The sequence below is a fragment of the Anoplopoma fimbria genome, chromosome 7 (genome assembly GCF_027596085.1).
Source record: "Anoplopoma fimbria isolate UVic2021 breed Golden Eagle Sablefish chromosome 7, Afim_UVic_2022, whole genome shotgun sequence".
Classification (NCBI taxonomy): domain Eukaryota; kingdom Metazoa; phylum Chordata; class Actinopteri; order Perciformes; family Anoplopomatidae; genus Anoplopoma; species Anoplopoma fimbria.
In genome coordinates this window covers 8,078,226-8,086,001 of record NC_072455.1, presented here as the reverse complement: position 1 = coordinate 8,086,001, position 7,776 = coordinate 8,078,226, and the positions used below count along the sequence as shown (strand labels likewise).

The 7,776-nt window shown below is 41.1% G+C and overlaps 1 pseudogene; it reads right to left on the bottom strand.

The window, feature by feature from the left end:
• LOC129093884 (ectonucleotide pyrophosphatase/phosphodiesterase family member 7-like) overlaps positions 1-6,247 on the bottom strand; it is a 9,511-nt pseudogene extending 3,264 nt beyond the window's left edge.
• Between the last annotated feature and the right edge of the window lie 1,529 nt (positions 6,248-7,776).

The window sequence follows — 7,776 nt, the reverse complement described above, 5'->3', positions numbered from 1 at the left end:
GAGGGAGAGGGAGTAGGACATGAAGTAGTGGTCCGAGTGCTGGAGGGGAGTGACAGAGAGGTTAGCAGTAGAACAGTGTCTAGTGAAGATAAGATCCAGCTGGTTGCCGGCCTTGTGGGTAGGAGGAGAGGGAGAGCGATAGAGGTCAAAGGAGGAGAGGAAGGAAAGCAGAGGTTCTAACTTATCAGTCTGGATGTTGAAGTCGCCGAGCATGATGAGCGCGGAGCCATCGTCATGGAAGTGCGAGACTAGTGTGTCAAGCTCCTCCAGGAACTCACCAAGAGGGCCTGGTGGGCGGTACACAACAGCAATGGTGAGCTTGACTGGATAAGTGACAGCATACAAGAGAAACGTTTCAAAGACAATATCAAGGGCAGTCTGAACTAATTCTACATCACGGCAAGTGATGGTAGTAGGACAGGACAGGTGCAACTGTAAGAAATTCCGAGCAGGAAGGAGCTGCTCAAATGAAACGGAACTCTACCATGCTGCAGAGACAAAGCAACAGCAACACAAGCAGAGAAAGAGAATAAGGCTTAACCACCTGCAAACACCACCACTTAACTCTGCCCACACTGCACCAAAATATGATCATGGTTTGGCCTTTAAAAGCAATCTGAAGACTCAGAAGTAGACAAACCAACAGAGAGGACAGTCATTCTCGCCTTGAGTGACTGCAGATGATGATGATGAGATACTGGAATATAGCTGTTTGCTATAAATATCATTCATGTTCGGTACTAGATGTCAGGTTACATATAAGTTTGTTGTAGCAATCTGTTCAAAATGTTTCATGTATTAGTAAGCTTCACTGGGGCAGATAAGTGACCCCTTGGCTGTTCTTTTACTCTAATGGTAAAACTCCACTTTGTAAATGACATGAAATAAGTGGTGTCAAAGAAACAATTCTCATAGTTTCATTTTCTGATCCAAGTTATGGATGGTTCTTTCTTGCCAGTGGAGGCTCTGTGTTAGCCTTAACCTTTTCCTCTGTTGGGATTCTGGAAAATAGTACATCCCACTTTTCTCAATATGATCTTCTGTGCATCCCAATAAGTCCCAACAGCTGAGCCCACTGACAACCAAGCAAAAGCCATCTGAGATACAGTTAAAAGCTTAGGAAGAAGCTAATAAGTGTACTTGTTGCTGAGCTGCTTTTGTCAAAGTAATTGTAAGTAAGGTCAAAAATAAACTTTTGCAGTCACTCACAATTCTCTAGCACTGAATTAATGGGAATATATATACTGTATTTAAATGAATATATTTATACACTTACTGTTGTTGTCTCCTCCTGTGTTCTTCTTGGGAACGAGCATGTGTTTGGTATTGTTCAGAAATCCATCGTTGATCTCTGGGTTTATCCCCAGTAGATGGCACATCAGAGGGTACACGTCAACCAGGTCAAAGGGATCTACCATCATGTTTTTATGGAAGTCGGGCCCCACTGCCCTGAAGAAGGCTTTCATGTCCATAACTTCGTTATCAAAGCCGTGCTCTCCTTTGTTGTTGTTTAGTGGTAATAACTATATAGACAAAAAAAATATTTTTTCATGTGAAACATGGTCATGTAATAATGTTGGGGATTTATTACCTACATTTGATTATATAAAGTAAAGAAACTCACATGAAATGTGATGACACAGATAGGGGGTGTCTTAGACAACTGGTGACACGCCATGATCATGCAGAACCTTTTAAATTGATGAAGTTGTAACGGACTGGGAAGCTAGGTGACGGGCACAACGTCCATTCAAAACTGACGGTAATGCAGTAAATGGTGTAGCATTGAATGTCTTCGCCTAGTGCTGTTCTTTTGTGTGTGTTTTGCTTATATGACGGCTTGTCTGTGTGCCATGAATGCTTGACATGTTTTTAGCATTATTAACCTTTGTTGACAGCACCTGAAATAGCTATTGTATGATATTGTATTTGCACATTTCAGTTTACAACTGGCGTGACCGCCTAAGTGCTGCCTTGGCTAGATTTAGTATTTGTGGATGGTGATTTCAGATAATGACTTTTACACTCCTCCCTTCTCTATCGACAGCATCCGAGTTGACACACTGCCTCCTTTCCATGGTGGGACTGCACTCTCTGGCACTCTGTTTCTTTACTAGGCACCACAGGACAATCAAGGCATCTGCTCAAAAGGTACATCTGTCCTTACCGTTTGTGTGAAGATGACCTTTAAACAAATTGGGACTGTGCATGTAAGCTGGAAGGTGAAGGGCACTCAGTACTGGTTGCACATTTTTAAACCCCAATCAAAGCAAATCTAACTTTTTAGCCCTCATAGCATGCAACAATTCTCAAACATATTGTATCTGAGTTCCTCAAAACTCAGATACACTCTTTGAACTCTAAACCGACTGAATATGGGCTACATACACCAAATGCTCTCACCCCATTGACAATGTATCCAGGGTCAGCGAAGAGTATGATGGGTAGGAGTCGAGGATGGTTACTGTAGTGCAGTCTGGCTGGCATGTCCTCCTTTTTATACACATGAAGATGAGGATGACTTCCTTTCAGAGTCTGGTAGACCTTCTCCAGCATCCCCTCTTTAGGAAGCAGCATCCCAGCTGGACCATAATCCAACAATTGAAACTGGATATCCTTGAAGCTAAAGCCAGGGATCTTAGAGAGAATGATCTTCTTAACTAGTCCATTCCGTAGAATTGTAGTCATCCCGTGGTCAGCAGTGGTGATAATGTTGAGCCTGTCAGTAAGGCCATGGTCATGGATCTTGTCCCGAATATAGCCCAACGTACGGTCCACTTGCTGGACCATCTCACGTCGTTCTGTTGAGTCTGGTCCATATTTGTGCCCAGCCAAATCTGGTTCCCCGAAGTACAAGGAGACGAAGTCCAAGTCCTGTTGATGGAACCACTCTCCAATCACCTTGTCGATGTTCAGCCTCCAATCTGTCTCGTTAGAATGATCATAGAAACCTGATTCCACTTGCCTAACCTTCACAATCCCTCCTTTGTATGTGGCTGCCGTGCCAGGGAAATGCAGAGAACCTGCTTTCAAACCCTGGAAGAATATAAAACAATTATTCATTTATAACAAAAATTCTCCTGTAATTGTGATCTCACATAGAGTTGGAAAATATTTTAGGTAAATAGGTAGAAAACAGATAGACGGATCTATAGAACCTGTCTCTGTGCTGTTATCCAGATGGGTAAGATGCCATTGTCCCAGTAGGAGTCAACAAACTGAGCCGCCTAGTACTGCTTCTTCTCCTGAGTGGTAGTGTTGAACCACATGTTGTGGATTACTCCGTGATTCTCAACGTAACGTCCTGAGGGAGGGGAATGGAAATAAGTAAAGAACTTAGTATATGTTTACAATAACCCTTTGGGCTTTAATCTTAAATTCTGACAGAAATGACATGCTGGTCTTTGGCTCTGCTTAACATATTCAATTTGCTCAAGAAACAACTAACTCTCAAATGTCTGATTTCTCAATGTTTGACAGCCCAGAATACATATGATCCTTGCCTCTCTTTTGATCAGCACATTAAATAAATTACTGATATATCTTACCTTTTCCACATATGCAATATAGCTAAAATTAGGTCTTTTTGTCTTCTTCATGATTCTAACACAAACTTTTTTTTCACCCAATCTTAATTATTGTAAAAAAAAATTAGTTTGACTTATTGCTAATGTCTTCAAACAGTTCAGAATGCTGTAGAGTTAAAAAGAAGTCAACAGGCTGCAGGACTTTTTCCTATTATACTCCAGTCCTCTGCAATAAGCCCCTATGGACATCAGACAATCTGACTCTGTTTAGGCCTGATGACATACCGTGGAATGTCATGTAAAACTACTGAAAACAAGACCACCTCATTAAGTTAGATCTGTTCAAACCAACTTACCACCTCCTGCTACAGCGTGCAAAGTTTTTTCCATATGTCTTTTAAAATGTGTTCAAAATACCCATTGGCAACTGGGGGGTCCTGTCGTCCATGGACATTAGATCCGTCCCTAGGATCTAAAGCCCATCATGAGTTTGAGTTAATGCCAAGAATGAAACACTACTGTCAATATATATAATATAGTTTGTTCAGATTTTTGGGATAACTGTGAAAGTAGTGTAGTGTGAACTTGGCTTAAGTGAACTTATCTCATGTTTTATAGCCTTTCCCACAGGATTCCTTCAGGGTTCACTCTCACAGAGACTCACACTGAGTGTGCTTATCGTGAAAGAACGATAAGACATGAAAGAACAACTTAGAATGACATGTGTTTTATTGACAAAATGTACTTTGGAGATGGGGAGTTCTCTTGGTGAAAGAAACTGCAGTGTGTGACCCCCTGATGCCGGTCAGTCATGTAGTGTGGAAACCACAATGTTGACATATTAAAAAAGATGTGATCTCAATTGTGAGAAAGAAATCTAAATGAAGCTTAGTGAAAGTTCAGTCAGGAAGACTAGCGTTACACTCCTGTTCATTCACATACTCATTCACTCTGTCCCCGTGAATACTCTATCAGGTGATTGGGGGGCGTTCACGTAGAAAATGAACCAACGAGTTTCGGCCACGGATTCCCTTAGCCAATCGCATCTTTGCTGTCAAACTTTAAAAATATGCTCTCTGCTGCGGTCAGTTGTCATTTCAGCATATTGCAGACGTGTCCCTTCATCATCGGCAATCGTGTCCGTACCTAGACTGTGGTCATGCCTCCTGCTGTGGCCCTGCTGACACCCACTGCTACAACCATTTTATTATTAGTAGTCCATTACATTACTATTGCTATTCCCTGTACCATTACGCATATTGGCTTTGCTTCCACCCTGAAGCCCTTTTTTGCTTTCTCGCCTCGCAGTTTCCATGACTCGTTGTGGTACCTGGACCGTGGTTGTGCCTCCTGCTGTGACCCGGCTGACACCCACTGCTACTTCGATTGTTATTATTAGTCACATTACTAATACTTTTTCCTATATCATTATTTAAATTCTACTATAGTCATTGCTGCTGTTATTATAAGTAGTCTTAATTTTTCCTTCGTTACTCTGCTCCTACTCTGATTATATGAATCATTTATGTCATATACATTGAATGTGTTGTAACTCTGTTATGTTGTTCATTCTGTACACATGACATCTATTGCATTCTGTCCATCCTGGGAGAAGGATCCCTCCTCTGTCGTTCTCCCATAGGTTTCTTCCTTTTTTCTCCCTGTTAAGGATTTTTTTAGGGGAGTTTTTCCTGTGCCGATGTGAGGGAAGGACAGAGGATGTCGCATGTGTACAGATTGTAAAGCCCTCTGAGGCAAATTTGTAATTTGTGATTTTGGGCTAAACAAAATAAACTGAATTGAATTGAATCATAATCACCACCACCAGTGTCTGGACTCCAGGGGGATTGTGCTTTGCTGATCTCAGCATTGGGCCCCTCTGATTGGCCATGGAGTCCAATAGCCACTGGGTACACACGCCAGAATCGCTAATAACCATCCTCTGCTAACACACAATGACAAGCTCTTAAGTTAACTTCTCTCTTTACAGAAATTTGGGCAAATCTTCCTGAAACACTTATGGTCAGCGAACTGACAGGAGAGTGCTCTTGTGATCAGCTGCAGGTTGGGCAATCACCATGGAGTCATGATCAATCATAGAAACTCTCAACTCATTTGTCCTTTCTGTTTCTAAGCCAAGTTTGGGAACAGAAAAATGCAATGGACCCTTTTTAGTAAGTGTATTATCTGCAAGTAGCTGTGGCAAAATGGTAATCAGGAGACATCTCTTGAGCTTTTCAAAGATGTGCAAGAATCAAGCTACAAAGTTAACATGATTCCATAATTGTTCGATAGTAAACTATTTATCTCTCCAATCAGTAAGTTTACAGAATGTGTGCTGATATCAGTTATTTTGCATTTACACATTATACTCTGAGGCACTTGAAAAGGCTTGGCAGATTGGCTACCGTTTAAAATATAAAGCGCTTAACTTTACCTGACAGCATTGTGAAGTGCGAAGGGCTGGTAATGGTGAGGAAGGGTGGAGTAACATAAGCTGCCTTCACCCCTTCCTTAGCCATCTTATCCAGGTTAGGGGTTTCAACATCTCGGTCATAGTCCCAGCGGAAGCCATCGAAGGAGATGAGCAGCAGCTTGTTTCTGGTGGACCCAGTGGATACTGACCGCAACTCATCCCTTGATGGGGCAGCAGCACAAGGAGAGCTGGCATGGAGGCAGAGGACAGCAAGGCAGAGGACAACAGGGCAGAGCCATGCCATGACTGAGGATTTAGGCCTCTTAACTGAAAATCCACTAGTTTCCACTTTATTGAGACTCTCATTCAGCTGTGTTGGCTTTGTCTCCTAAAAATGTCCTAATGAAGACCTTATTGTTCCTATTATCTTACTGCAGTAGTATGACCGACATTACCCTGAGGCAAGTATCAGTTTGTATGGTGCAATGTTACTGGGTACACCCCCTGTCTGTACTAATTATGAGATATTAGTCAGCCTTTATCAACCCATAAACCAAAGTTTTATACCTTTAGTGTAATACAGTGATATGATAGGAGGAACCCTTTGAAACAGGTGAGATGGGCATACAATGACCAGACATTTGTCACAAATCAAGAGACTGTTCCCTTCAAGTTCCTATCCTTTTTTTTTACATTAAACAGAGTAACAAATGTATAACTACAACTCAGACCCTTTGAAAGGGAAAATTGTGACACATTTTGATCTTGCCACCACATGGTCACAAGGTTCATGAAGCTCTCAATAGTTCTAAACAAATTTGTGCTGTTACCTATTTTAATGGTTTTAAGTAGCAGCAATTGTATGTGCAGCAATTTAGGTCACTATTAATGCATAATGCTCATTGATTACTGCATTAACTTGTATTCATTACATATAAAAGCATTTTTTCTGGGGTTTTGTGTTTAGAATTGGAGGGAAATGGAACTTAACCCATTAAGTAAAATATAATTACAGTATGTATGCATTTATATTTTTATCATGTTTTTATGGCACTGTTGGGAATTGACTTTTTCTTCCACCAGCCCCACCAGACACAGGCCAGAAGTGTCCCAGAAGCTGCACTCCTCTACTCTGTAGGCGCCTGACAACTATTCAATTGTTTGTTAAATTTCAAACTGACTCTCCGGAGAGCTAACATGACATGGTCTTACATACAGTGACACTGTCTTTTTGATCTGTAAGCTCTTCCCCATTTCCTTTGAACTGCAGGTTGGCTGAGCTTTCTCTTATCACAATCGTTTTTTATTGCCTACAGTCCTCGCATAATATCTCTCTGCCTTTCTGATTGGGGAATGGTAACTCTTTCATGAGTCTCTCTTCCTGGCATGATATCTCTTTATCTTTTCTAATGGAGTTGGAAAGTCCTTGACTCAGCATGCTCACACCTGCACTTCTATATGCTTCCTCTTTTCTGACTGTAGTTACTTAGGGGTGCTGAAGTGTGTGTGTGTGTGTGTGTGTGTGTGTGTTTGAAAAGCCTTTAGTCATTTACTAAATATAACAGGTTATATCTTGAACCATTCAAACCACTCTATATTCACATTAATTTCAGTATGCAGATGTCATATATTCAAGCTTGAAACATTTAGGTATACTCAAACGTTTAGCTATAATCGATAGTGGCAGTCTGTTATGATTAAATCAAACTCCAACAATAAATCAAATCCTAATGTTATCATATGTTATGACATTCACACAAACATGCACAACAAGTGATTATCAAAGACTGCCAGCAACTACTTAATTTAATCCATGAAAGAAGTTTGGTCTAT